The sequence below is a fragment of the Callospermophilus lateralis genome, chromosome 12 (assembly GCF_048772815.1).
Source record: "Callospermophilus lateralis isolate mCalLat2 chromosome 12, mCalLat2.hap1, whole genome shotgun sequence".
Classification (NCBI taxonomy): domain Eukaryota; kingdom Metazoa; phylum Chordata; class Mammalia; order Rodentia; family Sciuridae; genus Callospermophilus; species Callospermophilus lateralis.
This window is the reverse complement of record NC_135316.1, coordinates 30,357,320-30,383,192: the sequence shown is the minus strand read 5'-3', so window position 1 is coordinate 30,383,192 and position 25,873 is coordinate 30,357,320. Positions and strand designations below refer to the sequence as shown.

At 38.0% G+C, this 25,873-nt stretch overlaps 1 protein-coding gene across 2 annotated transcripts in view; it reads right to left on the bottom strand.

Moving 5' to 3' along the window:
* LOC143411875 (phospholipid-transporting ATPase IB) overlaps positions 1 to 25,873 on the bottom strand; it is a 606,876-nt gene that overhangs the window by 456,178 nt on the left and 124,825 nt on the right. The window lies entirely within an intron of this gene.

Below are 25,873 nucleotides of genomic sequence, written 5' to 3'. Positions count from 1 at the left end.
CAGGACAAGGAAGTTGCAGTGTGGACCTTCTCCTACAGACCTGTATTTTATAGCAGGGGACACCTGATCAGAAAATCTCCCAAGGTGAACTTTGTGTTCAAACTTTGATACATACATGCTTGTTTAGTTTTCACATAGTGTATGTAAGCAGGGACATCTGCCCACCCCCATGAGCCACGGTAGGTACACACATGTATCTAACAGTTCAACGTGTCTGTCTGGATACACACCAATGATATTGTGTGCTGCAACCACACCTAAACAAATTCCATTCCTTCTATGCACCCATTAGTTGTCCACCTTTGCTCATACTTTGCTTCAGTTGAGCCATCCTCTCCCTTCCACCTTACAAGGCTCTCCATGGTTAAAAAGTCTTTCCCATCTTACCCTCCCATGTCTTATATACTCATTAAATATGACCAAAGTCATAATGACTCTTGATTCTTCAAGCCCACAATATGGTGTTTATCCCTTTGTCATGTAAGGTCTGCTTTGATTCATAAGGTACACCTCTGCATCCTCAGGTTCTGAATCCATGGATTCAACCAACCACAGATTGAAAATATCCAAAAAAAAAAAAAAAGAAAGTTATATCTGTATGGAACATGTCATTTTCCTTGTCATTGTTCCTTAAATATTTTAGTATAACAGTTATTTACATAGCATTTTCATTGTATTAGATAATATAAGTCATCTAGAAATGATTTAAAGTATAAGGGAAAATGTTATGTAGGTTCAATGCAAATACTATGCCATGTTATATGAAGGACTTACACATCCACAGATATTGGTATCTGAGGGGGACCCTGAAAGCAATCCTCCACAGATACTGAGAAATGGCTACATCTATTTCTCTAGCTCCAGAACAGATTATGGAAACAGTAAGAATGTTCACTTCATCTCAATATGTTCCTGACACAGAGCACAATATGGTCAATGAACAATGAAATAAACCAAAGTTATAAACTGAGACCCTAAGAGGTAAAATAAACCATAAGTATATAAAATACCTACAGGTTTATTCAAGTACCTACTTAAAAATTAAAAGAAAGAGAGTCAAGTACTTATTTGATGCCTAGATCACTGTCTAAAAGCATGACTCTGAGCCCATCCTTAATTGAAATACATTCTAGCAAGATTATCTAGCAGGTTCCAAATGCACAACAAAGTAGACGCATCAAAAGAGAAGGACAAAGGGCTCAGGAGACAGCATATACCAGAGGCACATGTACTATTATTAATACCTGACATCAACTGGTCCCAAAATAAAACCAAAGCTGACAACTCAAGAAACACAAACGCCTGAGATCATATAATGAATCAATAAACGGCCCCGTGTCGCATTTAATGCCACCACCTCAGAGAAGATCTTCCCATAATACAACAGCCTGGCATTTCACGATTCACAGTGATCACAGTTGTCCTTAAAAAAAAAAAATCATTGTTGGCCTTCTGCCTAGGTGCTCGAGATGTATGATAAAATATATGAAGATCATTTTCCAAACAATTCAAACTTTAAAAATCCGACCCTTAAAGAGATATCACTGAATTAGCTATAAGTGCTTACATGGATGGAGTCCCTCTTCCCAACAGTATACTGGGATGTTATTGAAAAATTCTGCCAGACAGAATAAACTAGCTAACATTACGCACATCAAAGAGTGGGGAAAACATGCTAAACTTCTGTACAAGAGAGCTCACAGTACAGGAAGTCTCCTTAACTAGCGCTTAGAGGACAAAGTCAAATGAAACACCCTCCATTCTTGATAGCCATTCTGACCACTAAAATAAAGCAACTAACATCAGCAGGAAAGGAAGCAGGAAAGCTTACACACTCTTAGATAAGACAACAGAAAGTGTTTTGCAAGATAGTTTGACTACAACACTTGAACCTGAGACTGCATTTGCACAGCACACACACACACACACACACAAACACGTGCACCTATATGCACACATACAGTTGGCACATGACTCCTTCTAGGTGTGAACATTTTCCTCTTTAGTCAAAGGCTCAGCATGCTTAAGAGACCCACAATATGAAGGTGGAGAGCTGGTGAGAAAGGAGAGACAGGAAAACAAAAGTGGGGAAGGGAAGTGGCACACTTACTTTCACTCTACTAGAAGTACAAAATGTTTTCATCTGAGATAGAATCATCATGATCAATAATTGAGAGAAGGGCTGGGGCTGAAGCTCAGTGGCAGAGTGCTTGCCTAGCATGTGTGAGGCACTGGGTTCACTCCTTAGTACTGCATAAAAATAAACAAATAATATAAAGGTGTTCTGTCCATCTTTAACTACAAAAAATATTTTTAGTATTTTTAAAAATTTAAAAGTATAGATATAATTGAGAGAAAATTCATGCAAGAGAGGGTTACTGTGTAGCATTAAAATAAAATGATTACCCAAATATACATTTGTCCTTCGGTATACAGAGGGGATTGGTTCTAGAAACTCCTGCAGATACCACAAACCAGCTCCCCAGCAAGGACAATGCTCAAGGTGCAAGGACCCCAGTTTGAGTACTGAGAGTTTAGAGCAGTTCCTGGAGAGGTAAAAATTTCCTGTTTGAATTCAGTACAGCAGTTGAATCTTACACTACAAGTTCTTACACTGTAAGAGATAATAAGGTGGGACATGTTAATAAGACGGGAGTGTTAAACTGTAGAATGAAGGTGCTGCCTAACAGGCTGGTTTGTTCGCCCTGATGAATCATGAATAAGTCACCCCCAAAAAGATTCCCACCCATGCACAAGTCAGCCTCCTCACTCCTGCACAGCTATTCACAGCAAGGAACACACGGCTGCATGTGAGGGCGAGGCATTGGGCAAGTGCTAGGGCCTGGGAATTGGGGAGAAATGACCCTGTGGAAACAGAACACTTCCTGTGGTTTACTCAGTTTCCCCCTAAATGTCTGTTAGACCACCAGGTGACAGGAAGAATGGCGGTACTCAACACAAATCCATTACCCATCTATTTACCCATCCATCCATCCATCCTTCACAGATTTTATTTATTTATTTATTTATTTATTTTGGCTGAACCCAAGACCTCCACATGCTAGGCAAGTGCTGTTCCACTGAGCTGCACTCTAGACCCCCATTCAGCAGATATATGCTGAGCCCCAAATGTGCATCAAGCACTGTGCTGGACTCTGAGATGCTGCAGGGAACTGAGTGGTCAAAACCCTAGTAAGACTGCATCAGGAATGAGAAGGTTGATTCTTTTAAATGAATAAAGCACAGGAGAGGATAGAGAGCAATAAGTAGCATGGAATGAAGCACAGCTTGGAATAAGAATATAGCTGGGGGCCAGGGTGCACCTTCAATACCCTGATCAGGGAGTTTCACTGAGAAAGTGTCCTGGAGCTAAACCCTGAGGTAGGCAAAGAAGCAGGAATGATCCACATGGTTGCAGGGAAGAGCTTGCAGAGGGAGGGAACAGCAAGTGCCCAAATGCTTAGAAGGGAGAGTTCCCATGTTCCTCCTGTTGGAGGGCTAGTGGGGAGGCCAATTTAGGTGAACACATGTGGGAGAGCATGAAGAGCACTGGAATTGAAGAGACAAGGGCAACACAAAGGTCCTAGTAGCTCATGTCCACATGCAGCCTTTTTTCCTCCAGGCACAGTAAGCCTCTGGAAGGTTCTAAGGAGAGGACTAGATTTAGCAATTACATCAAATCTGCAAACCCCTCCCATGAGGTCTTGCTCATCAGGGCTGGATCATTTATGTCTATGTTGCACATACTCCTCTTGGTAACTCTCAGGATTTGGCAAGTATGGGAAACAACTGATTAGAAAATAGGGCCTGGCAAAAATATGGGTCTGGGCCTACCCAACTTCACAAATGACAAAGAACTGCAGGAGTCTGAACTCCAGAATGAAGCACAAAGCAAGAACCCACCGGTAATCCTGGAGTCTGATTTTCCAGCAATGAGAAAAACTGAAGTTGACAACTGTTCTCCAGAGGCAAATCTAGATTTTAGTAACTGCTCAAAGTGTAAGTTCCCCTTAATACAAGCATCCAGGAACACGGAACTAAACTGGCTTAATACTTACTTTCAAAATGTGAATATTAAATCCACATCAGCATGTGAATACGGCCAGAAGCCACCCCCGCCCCATTCTCCTGTGCTCCATGCAGACGTACACTTCTTGTATCTGCCCAACAGACAGGAAATATTCAATATTTGCTGAAAGAGCAAAATGACCCTTTTAAACCTCTCCACAGATGCTGACTTCATGTTCTGGAAGGCCTGCATTCTACCCAGCTCCCTGTAAGATACCATTCTTCTTGTCCTCTCAAATATTCACTCCACAAGGAATTTTGAAATGCTGCAAGTTGAAGATAAGAAGATTTACATTAAATATCCTAAGAAGGCTGCTCATGTCTTTATAAATAGCTTAATTCATTTATCCCTTAGAAGTGCATTAAACCAAAACCACAATTGAGAACAAGAGCAAGACCGCTAAAAGCAAAGGTCCTCCTCTGTGTTCCTCTGCCATATCTAAGAATGACAATGTCACCTGCACCTCTGGGAGTCACCCAAGAGGACATCTCAGTGGACAGCAAAGTCCACGGTCTTCCCCATCTAGCACTGACTCCTTTGGCAAACATCCCTCCCAAAGCATATTCTGTAAATCTCTTCAAATATAAGGATTCCCACCAATAAACAGGGTCCATCAATGTTAGAATGTTAGAATATGATCACCATTCCAGAAATTTTCACTTGATTTAATTAAACTCCTGACATCTCATCAGTTATAAATAAAAGGCCAATAAATTCATTTGAGAACATTAAGATTTTATTTTCCAACTTTTTTGTTTTTGTTGTTGTTGTTCAAGTAACCAGAAAAAATGTGGGCTTTTTTTTTTCCCATATTTTTTATTGGTGATTGTAGCTGTACACAATAATGGGATCTGTTGTTACATACATGCACACAATCTAGCAATATAATTTGGCCAAAGCCACTCCCCAGCACCTTCTTCCTCCCTCCCTGTTATATTCCTATTTCTTAGTTCACAGTAGGACACAATGCCAGCTACTGCCTTATCTCATAGTCTGTTTCCAGAATATACTAATTAAACCAGGGCCAGTACTATAAACTCTGTAAATCTTTATAGCTCTTTAATACAGCTCGCATAGGCTCCATTAGTCTATTCATTATAAAACACATCCATTGAGAAAAAGAAGGTTTATTACTGATTAATTATCTTATAATGCATCTTTGATCATAAGATCCTAAAGCAGAGATTACCCCTATAATTCCTGTTACATAGTGTGAGTGCCCTGTTGCAATTGATTTCCTAATTTGTTCTATTACTCCATGCATTATTCAAGAAACAACTCTGGATGTGAAATGCTTTACCTCAACACTTCTGTAGAAATATGAGCTCAGAAGAAGAGAACATCTTGATCACTGAGAATTCTGCCAGGCAAATAGAGTGTGGATAAGTCTTGGATAACCAATTCTAAATGCGAGACGTTGGCTATTTATAGCTAATATCTTTAAATGTGACAGCACTCAAAAGTGGGTTTTACTCAAATGCTTTACAAGAAAAATGAGAACTTTATGATATAAAACTGAATAGAAATGAGTCATGAGATTTACTTTATTTTGCTCTGCAGGTTCAGAGGATCATTACCAATGAGGATCATTTTCAATAAGGAATCTATTTTCAAAAAAAAGAAACAACATATATTTGTTATAAAAATATCTGGCTAAAGGTCAAGGTCAACAAGGACAAGGGTCATCCCAGTTCAGGCTCAATTTTGCCAATGTCTCAAAAAAAGAGCAAACAGACCAAGGGATCAAATCCTAACAAATTGAGCATCCCTGACAGGAAGACCCAAATTCAGAAATGCGGCAAAATCTGAAACTTTTTGAGCATCAACATAACCCTCAAAAAGTTTTGGATTTTGGAGGATTTTGGATTTCAGATTTTTGGATCAGGGATAATCAACTAATAAAGTTAATGCAAATATTCCAAAATCCAAAAAACTTTGAAATTGGAAACACCTCTATCTCAAGCATTTGAATAAGGGATACTCAACCTGAACCATGATATACTACATTTAATTACATAACCTTTGGCCCTTCATTCAAAAATTTAATATATTCTTTCCAAGAAGAGAGAGGTACACCCTACCAGAAAGAATGGTTCCAGGATGTCATAGGTGCTGACACGCTACCAGTCAGATAAGGTGGGACAGAACTCTGAAACTGGTTATCGAAGCAGAAGTGCTTTCACCTCTTGCTAGGGCTCCATACCTCTCTGCTCCCAGTCAGGAAGGTTGAGCAGCACTAGTTATGAGGAGGGGGACTAGTGACCCAGAACTGGCACTTCCCAAGCATATAGGGTTAAGGGACTGCAACACAGAACAAATCCTGATGGAAAAGCAAGAAAGGGGTACACACAAGTTGGAGGAGAGCAGGAGGGAAGGAGACTGGCCCATAGTGATCTCCAGTATGGCAAGCACAAATGTTTACTTGAGGGCTAGGCAGAAAGCAAGATGTGAGTCCTCCATGTTTCAAGGAGTCAAACGAGTTTATAAAGATGGCAAAATCTGAGGTAAGCTGTTATTTATTTTTATGAATTTCACACATAATAATCAAATTTCATTCAAACGTATATAGTTCTAATTGAAGTGTTCCTGTTAGTTTATCATGCAAATATAGGAAAATGCATAGGAAAACCCATAGCTCAAAATTTCATAAAGAGAAAATATCCATGTAATCATCTAGCTGAAAGTCAACATAGAAACATGAGGCAACTAAGTCTTTACGTGTGGGATTCTGATGGCATAAAGGTCCAGCTAGCCTAAGATTTACGGTTGCAAAATGACACACATTTACTACTTCTGGCCACTGGGACACCAGAAAATAGCACAAAGGAAAGTAAGAACATATAGCCACAGTTTTAAAAGCTGGAAATGAAATTATCAGCAAAAGAGATTTTTTTTTATTTCTAAAATAGACTCCTTTCTGCTTTTTGCCAAAAAAATTGAGCATGCCTCCTAGATGCTAAGTTTGAGCTGCTATAAGAAAGGAATTCACAAAGGGGCTGTAGCTTGAAAAGGAGCCACAGTCTGAGCATCAGGAAGAACAAGCTCTACCTTCACAACTGTTTTCTGAGAAGATATGCTGATCCACTTTAAAAGAGGAATTCAGTTCTAACAAGAGCATCATTATATTAGTTCAGGGTCCTCCAGAGACATAGAACCAATAGGAACTGTTCATATATGTGTACACACACACACACACACACACACACACACATACACACACCTCATATATACACACACATATATATTCTATATAGGGATGATATATAGATTATTTTTATGTGTGTATATGTGTCTATAAGAGAAACACACAAAGAGGTTTAATATAAAGAATTGGCTCACACAATTAAAAAGCATGACAAGTCCTAACACCTGCAGGATGAACTAGCAAGCCATAGACCCAGAAGACTGGATTGTATAGCTCTAGTCCAAAGGCTAAAAGGCTCAAAATGCAGAAGAACCAAAGTTTCAGTTGAAGTGTGAAGACAGGAAAAACACCAGCACTCCAGTTTGAAAGCTAATGGGTAGGAGGAATTCTCTCTTACTTGGTGAAGGATCAGCCTTTTTGTTCTGCTCAGACTTTGGGCAAAAGGTAATTTGCCTTACTATGTCTACCATTTCTTAATTTTTTTTAATATTTATCTTTTAGTTATAGGTGGACACAATATCTTTATCTTTATGTGGTGCTCATGCATGGTAGGCAAGCGCTCTGCCTCTGAGCCACAACCCCAGCCCCACTATATCTACCATTTCATATGTTAATCTCATTCAGAATTATTCTCAGAGAAACAAAGAAAAATGTTTGACCAGATATCTGGAAACCCCATGATTCAAGATAACCCATGAAATTAGCCACCTCAAGGCTGACGGTAAGACTCACAGGTAGGAAGTGGATAGCTCAGAGATAGGGGGTATGGCTCCAAGGTAGAGCTAGCATGTGCTAGGCCCTGGGTTCCATCCCTAGCACCACAAAAATAAATAAATAGGTAGGGCTGGGGATATAGCCCAGTCTATACTCTGGGGATATAGAGTACTTGCTTCGCATGCACAAGGCCCTAGTTTTGATTCCCACACCACAAAAATAAATACATAAAATCTTAAAAATAAAATTAACCACCATAGTCACATATCAGGCAGGACAGGGGAGGGGCCAATCTCAGTGTGCTGAGAATAAGGGATAAGTATGGGGGTTGGGGGGTTCAGATCACAGAGCTGAGGAGACCCTCAAACTGGAGACAGGATAGATAGAGAAGAGTCTCAGGCAAGGACAGAAAGCGTAAGGGAAGTATTTAAAATCTACACATGGGGAGCTGACCCAGGAGATCAGGGGAGAGTCTGGAGAAACTACATGGGACATCTAGAAAGGGCTGAAAGCAAAAGACCTAATAAAAGAAGCTCAGCGGCTCTCCCACAGGTCCCCTTCTGCTGGGCGCAAAGAAACTCAGCCGCCAGGCTGCTCGCCCAGGGAGAGGGGTGTTCCCAAGGGCAAGTGCTCAAACCCATGGAAGACAGAAAATAGCTCTCTACATGCCCATGTGTATGAGTCCTTCCTCCGGAATACTTTTAAAAATGCTCATGTCCTCAGTTACAAGGCGATGACACATCACATAAAACAAGCGCAAGACACTACTTCTTAAAAGAAACAATAACAGAGCTACTGGGAATCTGAAGCATTCTTGCCTAACTAAAAGAAGGCAATAAAAGGGATGGGAAATATAGGTGAGAAAATCTCACAGAAAGTAAAACAAAACAAAAAAAAGCTAAAAATTAAAAGAGACTTAACAATACCGATGTGAGAAATCAACATCTAACAATTAAATGTTCCCACAAAAAACAAAGAGAGGGATGAAAAAGTTACACAGAAAGAGTTCAAAGTGGTTGCCTTTGGAGAACAGGACCAGGATGGGAGAGGCGGGGCTATAGATTGTTGATTTCTAACAATAAGCCCTTCTAAATACTTGAAATTTTAACTACCAACATGAGTTATTTTAATAATAATGTAATGTTATAAATAAAAATTACTATCCAAATATAACTGTTAAGGGACAGTCTGTTCTCTTAGCTAATTTTAGGAGCGGTCACACATAAGGAACTGTTTATTAGAACATGAAATATAAGCTAAATACCCAATTTGTTCTTCCACTACTTCCCACCATAAAAAAACATCTTGTAACTACCATATCTGATGTTACTCCCCACAATCACTTTCTTTGTACAGAAACAACTGAGTCCCAGGTTGTGGATAAAAGGAAGCGAAGTTCTAATTTGCCCTGTAAGAGTCTAACAAGAAGCAACATTAGTACAGCACTCAGGGTACATAATTTTAATGAATTCCTTTGAGATTTTCCTTTGAGATGAGCAATATGGCTTTCAGCACAGGAGTCTTTGCCCTATAACTCAACCCACAGGGAAATTGAGAGCAGAGCTCTTGCCCTTTAAATGGAAATCACTGTATTCTGAAGAGTAGTCGCTTTTATTAAGTTCTCTGGCTTCCTTTTATCCTTCGCCAAATTCCTAGAACTTCTCTTTCTTCCTTTCTTCAAACCACATCCTTCGCCTCTTTTGAGCCAACAGCCCAAGGGGTCATCTTCTCTAGCAAGCTTTTCCCTATTTATGTCTGCCAGAAGTGTACATCCACCCATCCATTTCAACTTTGCGTGTGTGTGACAGAGAGGAAGACAGAATCAGAGAATCAGACAGACTGCAAAAGAAAGTTTTGAGCTCTAATCTGATCACATCAAATATTTGTTCTCTTTAACCCTCTCAAACTCACTGCACACCCCAGATCAGCAGCACAGTGCCCTCTGCTGGCCAGCCAGAATAGCAGCACTTTCTTCGAAGTGAACAACATTGGAGCCTCAGGTATCAGAGCCAGGACAAGGTCTTCAGTAATTATTTAAATACAAATCCTCAGAGAACTGGTGCTTATTTATTTATATATTTATTTCATTAGAGTATTATACTCATACATGGTTGTTGATTCATCCCAATGAAATCTAACATGCACAGAATTTGGTGCTTTATTGCACTTGTTTCTTGTATATTCTTTCATGGTCATTTCATATAAAAACAAAGTACTATAGATTATATTGAGAAATTCTAAAATATTTTGTGATCTTTTAATTTACTACTCTCCATGTGTGTGTGTGTGTGTGTGTGTGTATCCAAAGTTATATTGAGATTTGTGGGTACTGGATGTAATTTGCTTAAAATATGCATAAAATTTGCAAATCTGGCCTTGAGAAAAATATAGAATTACAAAAGCAAAACTAGGCACAAAAGTGAGTGTTTGTTTAGAATGAAAAAAAAACACAACATAAGACAAATTCATGAGAGCTGAAAAATACCACATTGCAAACCCCAGAAAACAATATTATTATAAACTATAATACTTCCCTCCACAACACATACACACACACACACACACAAACACATACACATATGCATTTTCACTTTTATTTGCTTAAGTAGCTTCTTAAATGACAATTTTGTAAAGTTTTTATTGAAAAAAATAGAAAATTCATTCTTTCCTCTAACTATGATTGATAGATTATTTTTCACTGATCTTTTGGTAAAGTTTCTTTCAGCTCCACAACTTGTCAATAAAAATATCATTTAAATGTTTATGAAAGCTGTCAAATTCAGAGAAATGTCTCTTAAATTTCTTTCATAAATGAAACATAAAATATGGAAGGTTTCTTTGCAAACTAGCTTCTGGTCCCATACATTTCAACACTGTTTCTCTAATAAGACTCACATACTTTCAGTGTAAGATGCCACACCGATATTCTGAGATTTCTAGCAATGCTACTATACCTTTGAATCACATTTCTAGGCAAGGTGGTGGGCAGGAGGAGCACTGCTGCTGCTTATTCTTGGGACATTTAACAATGTACTTGTTCACAAAAGTGCACACTACATAAAACATACCTACATCCAAATTAAATCTTATATCCAACTCAACTTTTCCTTACTCAAATCTCCAAAATGTACCACTCCCAAGTCCCCTAACAGGACGAGAAAGTTGACAGAGGGTGAGTCTACACCAACAGAGATAACATGCCTACCAGGTTCAACTCTATTAATCTGAAGAAAACCAATTGGCCATTGCTACGATTTGAATGTGTCCCCCCAAATTTCATGTGCTAGAAATTTAATCCCCATTGGACATTCAAAGCAGACCAGGGACACAGGAGGTTGGATATAATAAAATAAGGAAAAACTCCCCAGCAGCACAGCTTCTGCCTTGGCAGGGCCAGAAGTCCCAGCCAGAGAGGTCCTTCCATGAGCATAGTAGAGGGATAAAGGAATTAAAGAAACTCACATTTTGGGAGGCCCAAGGCATGTCTGGGTACGGAGCATTTAGAGACCAAGGACATTCATTGCCCGACAAATCTGAAGGACATGCTGCACGATATTCATGAACAGGAAAAGAAGCCACCAACTCTACAGGCACCAGGCGGAGGACAAAGGACGGAACCATTTTGCAGTTGTGGCACAGGGGCTGGCAACTGAGGAAGCTGATCCCTGGCAAACCTGAGTTTGACTCAAAATACAGGCCCAGTAAACACACACTGCATGACACAGAGTGTGCTCAAGTGACCAGGAGAAAATCAAATGTTGAGAGAGGTTAACCCAGAGGACAACTGGTCATTGAAACCCACCCAGCTCTACCTCTTCCCCTCCAATCCAACTGCATGCAGGACCAGCTTGGAGAGGCTCATCTGGCCAGGAACTCAGAAGGGTTGGGCAGGAGAGATTGGAGTCTGAACCCAAAACCAAGAAACATGGGGTCTGCGGTGATGTAGGAGACTAAGAATTGGCATCCTCACCACAGGAGTGGAACCCAGGGGAGATTCCTGGGGTATAGTCTTCCAGTGTGGACCAGGAAGTACTGGGTGCTGAAGGTACAGCACTTTAAAATCTCTAACCCAATTGGCATTCAGCAAAGAGCCTGGAACCCACCTAAGTCTAAACCCTGCCTCCAGGAATTTGGCCTACAGGATTCCCTCTCTCATTCCAGCAATCCAAAGGGTGGAACATCATGCTCCAGATGATGCCACCTAAAACTGCTAAGAAGAGAAGCTGAGAATATATTTAATTCCAACAAAAAGAATTCTTTAACTTTTCATCAAGATTTTTCTGTTTTTTCTTTTTTTTAAATTCTTTTACTCTGTTTAATTGTGATCTTGATACATGGACATATTTTCATATTTTTTCTCATTTCTAGCATTTTTGAAGCCAGTTACTTTTCACAGATTAGTTTTTTGTGAACTAGGATGTTTGATTTGCATATTTTACTTTATTTTTTATTTTTTTAATTTTTATTTTATATATATTTTTTCTCCTACCTACCTATTTCCCTTGATTCTCCCTTTTCTTCCACTAACAGCCAATCTCTATTTTTCTCTTTCATTCTTCCTTTAATCTTTACTTCTGTCTTCTCTCCTCCTCCCTCATAATCAACACATCCAATATCATTTCTGTTTTTACTTGTCCACCATGTGAAACTGTAAACCCTATTGCAAACTTGCTGTCTTTATTGTAGACAATAACTGCTCATATCACTTCTGTTTATTGTGATAATTAAATTTGTAAACATCATAGTAGAAACTATTTGGTTTAAAGCTGTATATTGCTTGCATTGGTTGTTGTTATTATTTGTCTCTCCCTAAACAGGTACCGGAAACCTTCAGGGACACTATAAGTCCACAGGGTAGAAACTATACTGCCTCATATCCATACTATTAGATGGGTAGACACACAGATAACATGAAAAATTAAGGGAACAAATCACCCCAAACCAAGATATTCCAATAACAGCATCCATCAACACCACAGTGGAAGAAATGTCAGAGAAGAAGTTTAGAGTACACATAGTTAAACTGATAGCAAAGTAAAGGACAGTATAGGAATGAAATCAGAGAGAAAATACAGGAAGTGAAAGATCACTTCAGTAAAGAGGCAGAGATTCTGAAAAATAAAACAAGAAGAAATCCTTGAAATGAAAGAAACAATAAATCAAATTCAATGGAAAGTATCACCAACAGACTAGACCACTTAGAAGACAGAACCTCAGGCAATGAAGACAAAATATATACTCTTGAAAATAGAGTTGACCACAGAGAGAAGATATTAAAAAAAAAATGAACAGAACTTCCAAGAATTTTGGGATAACGTAGAAAGACCAAATTTAAGATTTATTAGGATAGATGAAGGTGTGGAGATACAAACCAATGTAATGCACAATATTCAATGACATAATATCAGAAAATTTCCCAAATCTAAAGAATGAAATGGAAAATCAAATATAAGAGGCTTACAGGACTCCGAATGTACAAAATTACAACAGACCCACATCAAGGCACATTATAATGAAAATGCCTGGCATACACAATAAGGTTAGAATTTTAAAGCCTGCAAGAGAAAAATATCAGATCATGTATAGATATCAATTTATTTCTCAATCCAGATCCTCAAAGCTAGGAGGCCCCAGAATAACATACACCAAGCTCTGAAAGAAAATTGATGCCAACCAAGAATCCTCTATCCGACAAAATTAAGCTTCAAATTTGAAGACAAAATCAAAACCTTCCATTATAAACAAAGTTAAAAGAAATCACAATGAGAAAGCCTACACTACAGAACATTCTCAACAAAATATTCCATGAAGATGAAATGAAAAAACAAAGTGAAAACCAGCAAAGGGAGGAACTACACTAAAGGAATAGCCAATCAAAGGACAAACCAAGTCAAATTAAAAATTAGAAATAAACTCAAATAACCAGTAATATAAATCATATCTCAACAGTAACATGAATGTTAATGGACGAATCTCAGCAATCAAAAGACATAGATTGGCAGACTGGATTAAAAACAAGACCCAAACCTGATATAAGATGACAATCTAGAGGGAGGCTGAACTCCTTGTCACTCTGTGACTTGGGATTCAAGCAGAGCAAATACCGCCGCCACCACCTTCTCAGGGCATGGCTACTTCAGTCTGGGGACACTGGCCGGGGCCTGGAGATATATTGTCGAGGTACCTGCAGGTCTAGTTGCACCTGAGGTCCTTCTGCTGGTTGTGCTAGTGGCCACCATCTGGCTACCTCTTTGCAGGGTTGCTCCTTTGTATGAGCACATCCCTGGTGGTCTCTTTGCAAGTTGAAACGGCACTGACATCTTGGGACTGCAGCAAGGGGAAGAGCCTGGGGAAGCTGAAGCCCAGGTCCATCAGCTTGTAGCTGGGTTTGCGTGGGCCAGTCTGGGTCTGGCAATCCTATGGAAAGCCAGAGACTGGGAGCAGTTCCCTGAGGGGAGCACAAGTAGGAGAAAACTGGGCTCTCTCCAGCTCAGTGAGTCCTAAAATACACAGGGACACAAAGAGCGGGCTACAACAGATGGGAAGACTGAAAGAGGGTGTGGGGGTATCACACATTAATTCAGCTATTAACTCACCCACCCATCTGGTCTACCACCCACCAAACTGGAGCTACCATCAAACCTTAGAGAAACCCACCTATTGGTGGAAAAGGGAAGTTGACAAAATTTTTGAAATCCAACAGAAGCAATCGTTCAATTTTCCATTGAGAGTTTCCTTTTTTTTTTTTTTTGCCTTCTCTCACACATTTCTACTATCTTTGAATCTAAATATTCTTCATACATCACTTTATTGAGGAATGGGATGTCTGAATAGCGCATTACAGTTTTGTTGTGTATTCTCATATTTTTTAATCTGCATATATTTTTTCTCTCACCTGTCTCCCTGGATTTTCTCTTTCTCATTTCTCTCATAGTAACAGCCAACCTCTATTAATTCCTTCCTTGCTATATTTTACTATAAAATTTTACCTCTATCTTCTCTCCTTCTCCTTCATAAACCTCATATCTTACATTATTTCTATTCCCTCATTGTCCATCATTTGAAACAGTAAACCCTTTTAGCAAACTTACTATTTATATTGTAGACAATAATCAAACACATCATTTCTGTTTATTCCAACAAAACTGTAGACACCTTAATAGGAGCTATTTGGTTTAAAGGTGTATTTTGTTTGCATTGGGTGCTGTTGATATTGGTCTTCCTCTTAGAGGTGCAGTACTGTAAACCTTTAGGGACACTATACAAACAACATGAAAAAACAAGGGAACAAAGCACCTCAAACAAACCAAGATCTTGCAACAAAAGAATCCATAGACAACACAGTAGAAGAAATGTCAGAGAAGGAGTTTAGAAAATACATGGTTAGGCTGATCTTCAAAATAAAGGATGGTATCAAAGAGAAAACACAGGAAGTGAAAGATCACTTCAGTAAAGAGACAGAGATTATAAAAAGGAAATCCTCAAAATGAAGGAAACAATAAACCAATATAAAAATACAATGAAAAGTATCACCAACAGACTAGACCACTTAGAAGACAGAACCTCAGGCAATGAAGACAAAATATATACTCTTGAAAATAAATCCACACACAGAGAAGATGGTAAGAAACTATGAACAGAACTTCCAAGAAATATGGTATAACATAAAAAGACCAAATTTAAGTTTTTTGGGGATAGATGAAGGCGTGGAGATACAAACCAAAGGAATGCACAATCTTTTCAATGATATAATATCAGAAAATTTCCAAACTATAAAGAATGAAATGGAAAATCACCTATAAGAGTCTTACAGGACCTCAAATATACAAAATTATAATAGACCCACACCATGGCATATTATAATGAGAATGACTAACTTTCAGAATAAAATAGAATTTTAAAGGCTACGAGAGAAAAAAAGTCAAATTAAAAATTTGAATTTCAGCTGATTTCCCAACCCAGGCCCTCAATGCCAAGAGGTCCTGGAATAACACATATTAAGCACTAAAAGAAAATGGATGCCAATTGAAGATTTTATATCCAGCAAAATTAAGCTTCAGATTTGAAGACGAAACTCATCAACCAAAAGACACAGACTGGCAGATGGAATTAAAAAAAAAAAAAGGCCCAAGAATAGGCTATCTTCAAGATACCTCCTAGGAAAAGACATCCACAGACTGACGATAAAAGGTTGGGAAAAAACATATCACTCACATGTACTGCATAAACAAGCAGAGATATCTATCTTCATATCAGACAAAGTGAACTTCAAACCAAAATTAGTCAAAAGGGATAAAGAAATATATTTCATACTACTTAAAGGAATCAGACATCAATAAAACATAACAATCATAATATATATGTCCCAAAAAATGGAGTATCTACACACATTAAACAAGCCCTTCTCAATTTCAAGAATCAAATAGGCCACAACAAAATAATACTGAGTGACTTTAACACACCTCTCTTACCACTGGACAGATCTTCCAAACAAAAACTAAGCAAAGAAACTATAGAACTAAATAATACAATCAACAATTTAGACTTAACAGACAAAAATAGAATATTTCATCCATCAATAAGTGAATACACTTTCTTCTCAGCAACACACAGATCCTCCTCTAAAACAGACCATATCTTATGCCACAAAGCAACTCTTAGCAAATACAAAAAAATAGAGATAATGCCCTACATTTTATCAGATTATAAAGAAATAAAATTAAAAATCAATGATAGAATAAAAAGTAAAAGTTACTCTAACATCTTGAGACTAAATAATACACTATTGAATGATGAATGGATAGCATAAGAAATCAAGGAGGAAATTTAAAAAAAACTTAGAGGTAAATGAGTGATAAAACATATCAAAATCTCTGGAACACTATGAAGGCAGTGCTAACAGGATAATTCATTGCATTGAGCTAATTCATTAAAAGAATAAAAAGTCACCGAGTAAATTACCTAACATTACCTCACAAAGCCCTAGAAAAAGAAGAACAAATCAACACCAAAAGCAGTAGAAGACAGGAAATAATTAAAATCAGAGCGGAAATCAATATAATTGAAACAAAAAAAAATTCAAAAATTTGACAAAACAAAAAATTGCTTCTTTTCAAAATAAATTAAACTGATAAACCCTTAGCCACACTAACAAAGAGAATGTGAGAGAAAACTCAAATTACTACAATTCATGATGAAAAAGGAAACATCACAATGGACACTATTAAAAATACACAAGATAATCAGAAACTATTTTGAAAATGTATATTTCAATAAAATAGAAAATCTTGAAAATATCAACAAATTGCTACAGACATATGAACTACCCAAACTGAAGGACATACACAATTTAAACACACCAATTTCAAGCAATGAAATAAAAGGTACCAATAAAAGCCTACCAACTAAGAAAAGCCCAGGACCAGATTCTCAGCTGAGTTCCCAAGACCTTCAAAGAAAAATTAACACCCATACTCCTCAAATTATTCCATGAAACAGAAAAGGAGGGAGCTCATTCTATGAAACTAGTATCACCCTGATACCCAAAAAAAGACACATCAAGGAAATAAAACTTCAGATCAATATCCTTGATGAATATAGACACAAAAATTCTCAATAAAATTCTGGCAAATCACATACAAAAACATATATAAAAGACAGTGCACAATGATCAAGTAGGGTTCATCCCAGGATGCAAAGGTGGTTCAACATATAGAAATAAATAATTTATCACATTGATAGACTTAAAAACAAGAATCATATGATTAACTCAATAGATGCAGAAAAAGCATTTGACAAAATACTGTATCTCTTCATGTTCAAATCAATGGAAAAACTAGGGATAACAGGAACATAGCTCAACATTGTAAAAGCTATATATGCTAAACCCAAGGCCAATATCATTCTAAATAGAGAAAAATTGAAAGCATTCCCTCTAATAATTAGAACAAGACAAGGATGCCTCTCTTTCACAAACGTTTATTCAACATTGTCCTTGAAATTCTAGCCAGAGCAATCAGACAGAAGAAAGAAATTAAAGGAGTAAGAATAGGAAAAGAAGAACTCAAACTATCACTATTTGTCAATGACATGATTCTATATTTAGAAGATCAAAAAAATTCCACAGAAAACTTCTAGAACTAATCAATGAATTTGGCAAAGTAGCAGGATACAAAATTAACACTCATAAATCAAATGCATTTCTATACATCAGTGATGAATCTACTAAAACAGAAATTAGAAAAACTACCTCATTCGCAATGGCCTCAAAAAATTAAAAGACTTAGAAATAAACATAACAAAAGAAATGAAAGATCTTTACAATGAAAATTACAGAACAGTAAAGAAGGAAATTGAAGGAGACCTTAGAAGATAGAAAGATCTCTCATGCTCTTGAATAGGCAGAATTAACACTATATAGATTTAATGTAATTCCTATAAAAATCCCAATGATATTCTTCATAGAAATAGAAAAGGCAATCATGAAATTCATTTGGAAAAATAAGAGACCCATAATAGCTAAAGCAATCCTTAACAAGAAGAGTGAAGCAGGTGGCATCGCTATACCAGACCTTAAACTATACTACAGAGCAACAGTAACAAAAACAGCATGGTATTGGCACCAAATACATTGACCTGTAGGCCAATGGTACAGCATAGAAGACACAGAGAAAAACCCACATAAATACAGTCTCAAACTAAATAAAGGTGTCAAAAACATTCACTGGAAAAAAGATAACCTCTTTCTTCCCATCACTCAACAAATGGTGCTAGGAAAACGGGAAATCCATATGTAGCAAAATGAAATTAAACCTCTATCTCTCACCCTGCACAAAACTCAAAGTAGATCAAGAACCTAGCACTAGACCAGAGACCCTACGCCTAACAGAAGTAAAAGTAGGTCCAAATCTCTCCCATGTCAGCTTAGTATCTGACTTCCTTAACAATACTCCTAAAGCACAATAAGTAAAATCAAGAATCAATAAATCAGATGGACTCAAACTTGAAATCTATCAGAAAAAGAAACAATAATATGAGAAAGCGCCTACAGAATGGGAGGAAATCTTTGCCACCTGCACCTCAGAGAGACCATTAATCTCTGGGATATATAAAAAACTCAAAAAAATTAATACCAAAAACCAAATAACCTAGTTGATAAATAGGCTAAGGAACTGAACAGATACTTCAGAGAAGAAGAAATACAATAGGATAACAAATATATAAAAAAAAATGTTCAACATCTCTAGTTATTAGAGAAATGCAACTAAAACTGCACTAAGATTTCATCTCTCTCCAGTAAGAATGGCAATTATCAAAAATACAAGTAACAATAAATGTTGGCAAGGATGTGGAGAAAAAGCTACACTTACACATTGCTAGTGGAACTACAAATTGGTGGGACCATTCTGGAAAGCAGTATGGACATTCCTCAGAAATCTTACAATGGAACCACCATTTAACCCAGTTATCCCCAATTCTAGCTTTATACACAAAGGACTTAAAATCAGCATACTACAATGATGCAGCCACATCAATATTTATATTCAATCCATAATAGCTAAGCTATAAAACCAATCTAGGTGCCTTTTAACAGATGAATGTATAAAGAAAATGTGGTATATACACACAATGAAATATTACTCAGCCATAAAGAAGAATGAAATTACGGCACTTACTGGTAAATGGATGGAACTGGAGAATATCATGTTAATCAAAACAAGCCAATCCCAAAAAACCAAAAGCCAAATGTTCTCTCTGATATGTGGATGCTAACTCACAATAAGGGGGCAGGGGTATGGAAGAACAGAAGTACTTTGGACTAGACAAAGAGGAATGAAGGGAAGGGAGGGAGAATGAAAATAGGAAAGATAATAGAATGAATTGGGATGATTTCCTATGTGCATATATTATCACATGACCAATGAAATTTTATATCATGTACCACGAGAAGAATGAGAAGTTATACTCCATTTATGTATTATAAGTCAAAATGCATTCTACTGTCATGTATAACTAATAATAACAAATTTTAAAATGTTCTTAATTAGAAATAGAATTGTCTTCCTGTAACAAACTTATCTGGAAATGTATATTTATCTGGAGTCACTGTTGTGGTTTGGATCTGGAATGTTCTCCAAAGGTTTGTGTATTGAAAGTTTGGTCCCCAGTACAGCAGTGTTTAGAGGTGGAAACTTCAAGAAAGTAACTGTATAATGAAAGCTCTGATCTCATCAGTGGATTAATCCACTGAAGGATTCATAATTTGATGACATTACTGGGAGGCAGTAGAAACTGTAAGAGGTAGGGCCTGGTTAGAGGAAGTAGGTCACTGGGGAAATACCCTGGAAGGGTATATATATCTTGTCTCTGGCCCTTTCTCTTACTTTCTCTCTCTGTATGCTTCCTGGGCACCATCAGGTGAACAACTTTGCTCCACCACCTCAAGCCCACAGCAATGGGGCCCAGCAACCATGGAATAAAACCTCTGAAATTATGAGCCAAAATAAATCTTTCCTCCTTTAAGTCGTTTTTCTCAGATATTTAGTCACAGCAACAAAAAGCTCTCATCTAACCCATTGGAGGATTATTTTTCACTCAGGATGAAAACTGCAGAGATGGACCACCCAGTAGTAATGCACAGAGCCACAAATGTGATATCCTGGGCATCTTCCTTTTCCTCCAGCAGCCTTACTATTGGGCTTTGCGACACTATTATTCTAGAATGGCTGTTCCTCCTTCAGGTTTATGACCATGATCCACACAGGAGGAAGGAAAACAGAAGACTGCACACACCTATCGGAGAAGTAGAGCTCCCCCAGGCAGCCCCAGCTCACATCTCATTGACCATATCCTATCTCATGGCCACTTCTACTTTCAAGTGTTTAGAGTAAAATTGGTGAGCAGTATCTGCCTTAATGCCTTTTTCTGAAGTAACCAATGTCCTAGATATGCCCTCTTGTTTTATGTATGGGAGGTAGCGCAGGTAGTGCGTAGCCCCAGTCCATGCCCATGAGGGAGTCAGTGAGAAGTGAGGCTCCCAGTTGAACTGCATAGATTAGGAAAGAACAGAAGAATCCATACAATAAATACCTAAAATTGGAGGGCAGGGAGCTCTGCCAGCGCCCCTCACATGAGCTTCACTGAGCTAGAAAATAACCAACATTCAGCAATAAGAGCAGAAACAACCCTGAACATTGTCACTACAAAATTAAAGTCTCAACAATGCTAAAAGTAATTGTTCTTCATATTAAGCAGAGAATTTGGTAGATCTAGTTTCCAGGGAATACTAAAAGAGAAAAAGGCCTGGTCAGGGAGAATTAAAAGCCTGTTTCTATTCCCAGCTCCTACTTGTAAGAGCCAGTTGAACTTCCTGCGCCTCTATTTCTACATTTGTAAGCACAGACCACTTTTTCTCTTTTCTGTATCACAGGTCTTGCGAAGTTATGCTCATAACTTTATTTATCATTTATCATTCTAGGGCAAGAAAGAATGCCACTACAGGAGAATATGAAAGAAGACAAGAATATGTCTGGCATTAAGCTAATACTTTAATGACATTTTAATAACATTATCATAAATTACATATAATAAATTATATACAATACTGATTTTAACCCATGTAGCACCAGTGCCATGGAACCTGGCAACACTATCCAAAGGGACATAAGCAGGCAGGCTCTCAACACTGTGTTTCCCCAGACCTCAAGAGCTAAAGTCGGAAAGCATATGTTGGAAATAAAGCATCACTAGTCAGATACACTGAAAACAACAAAACATAAGGAGATGTGAATCTATTAAACATTAAGGTATTGATATCAGATTGTGTTTTAAGAAGTCTGTGAGGCTAGGGTAAAACTGTATGTGTGAAAATGTTTTTGACATGGATAACTAGTTACACAAACACCAAATGGCTTTTACTATTCAGACTTTTTACTAATGCCAGACATTAAGATTACATGAAAATCAAGGAGGAAAACAATGACCTTGTAAGGAAAAATAAATCAAGGAGCTTTATGTGGTTTTGAGAAAAGAAACTGGAGGAAAAGGAAAAGGTGTGTGTATACCATATTCATTTATATATAACATATATTTACGTTATATGTAATATATAATATAAAATAAATATTTAATTATATATTATATCATAAATTATATATATGCATATATTTTTTCTCAATAGGTCAATAGAGAGATTAATATCCACTTTTAGTGATGAGAAAATAGCTGTGATCATCACCCCCTGAAGAAATCCTAGTTATTAAACATAATAAAAACTTTATTACCTGCAGACTTGAGACCAGGGACCAAGGCAGATGATATCAGACCCCAGGAATCCAATCATTCTAAATCCAAGATATACATTATTCTTGGTAAAGTGACTATTGTTAAGTTGTCACTCTACTGGAGAAGAGGGTGGATTAAAGCAGTAATTTCTTCAATAAAACTCAACAAAAACTGTCAATCTACATTAAAAGTGCAATTCTGAGGATACAGACAAAAGTTGATAGCTTCAGATGGCTTCAAGTCCACTAACCCCTAGCAAGGATGTGAGATGTAATGAGAACGATAGTTGGGTTTATAAGCAAGCAACTACTAATGAGGAAAGCAGAGGTCATTATATAAGACCTTTTCCATCAGACTATAAAGTGACTCAGCCTGAATGTCATATATATTTAAAAGAAAAGGAAAGAAAAATAAAAAGAAATTAGTTGTAGACAAATAATCCCTTGCAACAATAACTCAAAAAAAAGGGCTGGGGATGTGGCTCAGGCGGTGGCACGCTCGCCTGGCATGCGTTCGGCCCAGGTTCGATCCTCAGCACCACATGCAAACGGAGATGTTGTTGTGTCCGCTGAAAAAAACTAAAAAATAAATATTAAAATTCTCTCTCTCTCTCTCTTTCTCTCTCTCCCCATCTCTCACTCTCTCTTTAAAAAAAAAATAAAAAATTTTAAAAAACATGGAATAGATGTCGGATAAGGAATTTTTTTAAACATAGGATGGCATTCAGTTCTACTTTTTATAACAATCCACAAAAAAAAATCAACCAATATAAAATATCTAATCATTATACCTTTTTAATACACATTATTGATAGTATTCAGTGTAAAACCTGATAGAGGCATGGTATGGGTGTATGTGTGTGTGTGTGTGTGTGTGTGTGTGTGTGTGTGTGTGTGTTAGAGATACAAAACCCACCAATGAACAACTTTCCATTGGAATGAGGAAGAGGCAAGTATATTGCAAATTCCCATCAGATTCCCTCTAACCTGCTTTTGGGCACATTATATACTCATGTATACAATATAATCATATTGTCTTACAGCTAAAAGGATTCATATATTATAGTGCTTTTATACATTTGTAATCATTAGTAAGGGACAATCTCAATATTCTACTTAAGAAGTTTCTTCTTTTAAAGATCTTAAAGATTTGACTATGAACTGTTATACTGCACCCAATGTGTGGGCATGCTCATCTTCAGGCCCATGTCTGCTGAAACCTAAAAACAGGTTTACAGTTACATTGTACTCTAAACTTGTAATTAACTATTGTATTCAGACTTCATCCTTGAGGCTTAATTTTGTAACCCAAAGACCTTAATTTTCTTCACAATTTGCAGTCTTGCTCTTTTCAGCATTGGGGTATGTAATGTATATTCAAATTCTGAAAGATTCACAAGAGAATTTATTCAGTGTTTGTTTTTTCAACATGTTACTACTTCCAAGAGGAAGTTATTTCTTTCTACAGAGCAAATGAGGCTTTGACCTGAATTATGTGCAAAAGGATGCTTAGTTTCTATAGATGTGAATCCTCTGAATGTCCCAATGCCAAAAAGCAAATTTCCACCTCAGCACAACTCTGAAAACTGGAAGACTTCTATATGAATACTGCGTCAGAGCTTCATTCTTCACCACCATGCTGATCCTCTCTCCAACATTACTCATCCAATAAAGTCATTTCGCACCTCATTTAGTTTCCAAGAGGGCACTCTGCTTGGACACATCTCCAGTGCTCAGTTCCATAGAGGGGGTTTCTGACTCACAGCAACCAGCTGGAGTCTGGTTGAGCTACGTCAAAAACTGTCACATCCTCCATTTAAACTATACACAGAGTTGTAGGGTAAAGAGCCATAGGGCATCTCATGTCTCTTATAGACCTACTATCAGAGAGGCACGTTCACCTAGATGGCATATGGATCCCATCACATTGTCCTGTCCCCACATGGATACCTCCATGACAGTGCTCTCCCCTGGAAACATATCACTGCCCAAAGTCTTCCTGGGTAGTCTCAAACTAATAAACAAAAACCTTGTCAACAATGCCTCTTACATGTAATAGCAGAACCGAATCCATGAAACATCACTGTTTCCACACACTACCATGCTAGATGCCAAGAACACACAGGACGTTGATATCAAGACATGTAGAGTCTAGAGAGCTGCAGACAGGCAGCTACACCATACAATGACCAGGGCAACCACCCAACAAGCATACAATACAACATGAACCTGGAGAAAGTGACGTTTGAGTCCACAGAACAAGTAGGACTGAATTAGTCAGCATCTCAGGTAGAGGAGTGTGTGAGTGTTCGCACATGCACACATACACACACACACACACACACACACACAGAATTCCAATCGCCCTCTTGTGAATATTATCAAATTGTTACTATTCGTAGCTTCTATTAAAGCCAGATTTAAAGACAGGTACTTAGTGTAGTTAGGTAAATCGGATTAAGTTGTCACTCTATGGAGCAAGATAAAGACCATTATGGGAGAATGGAGTCCAAGAAACCAGAGCAGCACTTGGGGAAATTGAAACGTTAATGTCCCCAAGGCCCGGAACCCATCTTAAGGAACTGTTAATGAAGCAGCTCCCAGCAAACAGGGAAGTGCTCATCAAACCACCCCAGGCCTTTCCTGCCCAGATCACTCCTCCAGTCCACCTATCTCCTACCTTCCTTCCCACCTACATTCTATCACTGCGGGATAGAGGGAAACAAAGACCAGGAATGCGGGAGGGCTAAGACCTTAGCTATAAAAAAGGGAAGACCTCCATCTTCCACAGATTGGACTTCGCCTTTGGGTCCCCTTCTTCCTGGGTCCCCTTCTTCCTCCGGGGAGAAGTCTTTTCTGCTGTCCTTTAATAAAGCCTTCCACTTCTCACTCTATACTTGCCTCGGCATGCTTCTCTAGCGTTATGCTTCAGCATTTGGGGAAGCAAGGACTCGTCCCTGGTAAACAGCGGTAACACTATTGTTAGCTCAAAAAGTTCACTATTGTTAACTTGTCCTGTATCACCCAAAATGCTGGTGAGATAGGCATGCTTCCGCTCACCTCAGCTCCACCCAGGCTCTGAATCACCTTTGTTGAGATCTAGTCCCCTTTGAGAATCAGGAAAATTAACACAATGCCCATTGAAAGCATTCTTGGCTTCAATATTTGATAATAAATTCATTTTTCCAAAGACATTATGATAATATTACAATGAGACTCAAGAGGCTGAAGATTTGTCTAGAGTTACAGACAATTCTCTCATACATTTCTTCCCTTTCCATCCCAATGCCATCATGGCCTCCTGGAATTCAATCCCTGAATTGATCTCATTCAATGACCCTGATCACTTTTTTGACATGCAGCATGTCATATTCAAAAATTCCATGACCCAAATAATAGCTAGAATTTGAAAACTTAGTATGTGCTAGGCACTCAACCAAATATTATCTGTATCAAAGGGTTGGTTTGGGGGCTGGGGATGTGGCTCAAGCGGTAGCGCACTGGCCTGGCATGCGTGCGACCCGGGTTCGATCCTCAGCACCACATACAAACAAAGATGTTGTGTCCGCCAATAACTAAAAAATAAATATAAAAAAGGGGGGTGTTGGTTTTGTTTTGTTCTACAGTGCTGGGGATTGAACCCAGGACCTGGAACACGTGAGG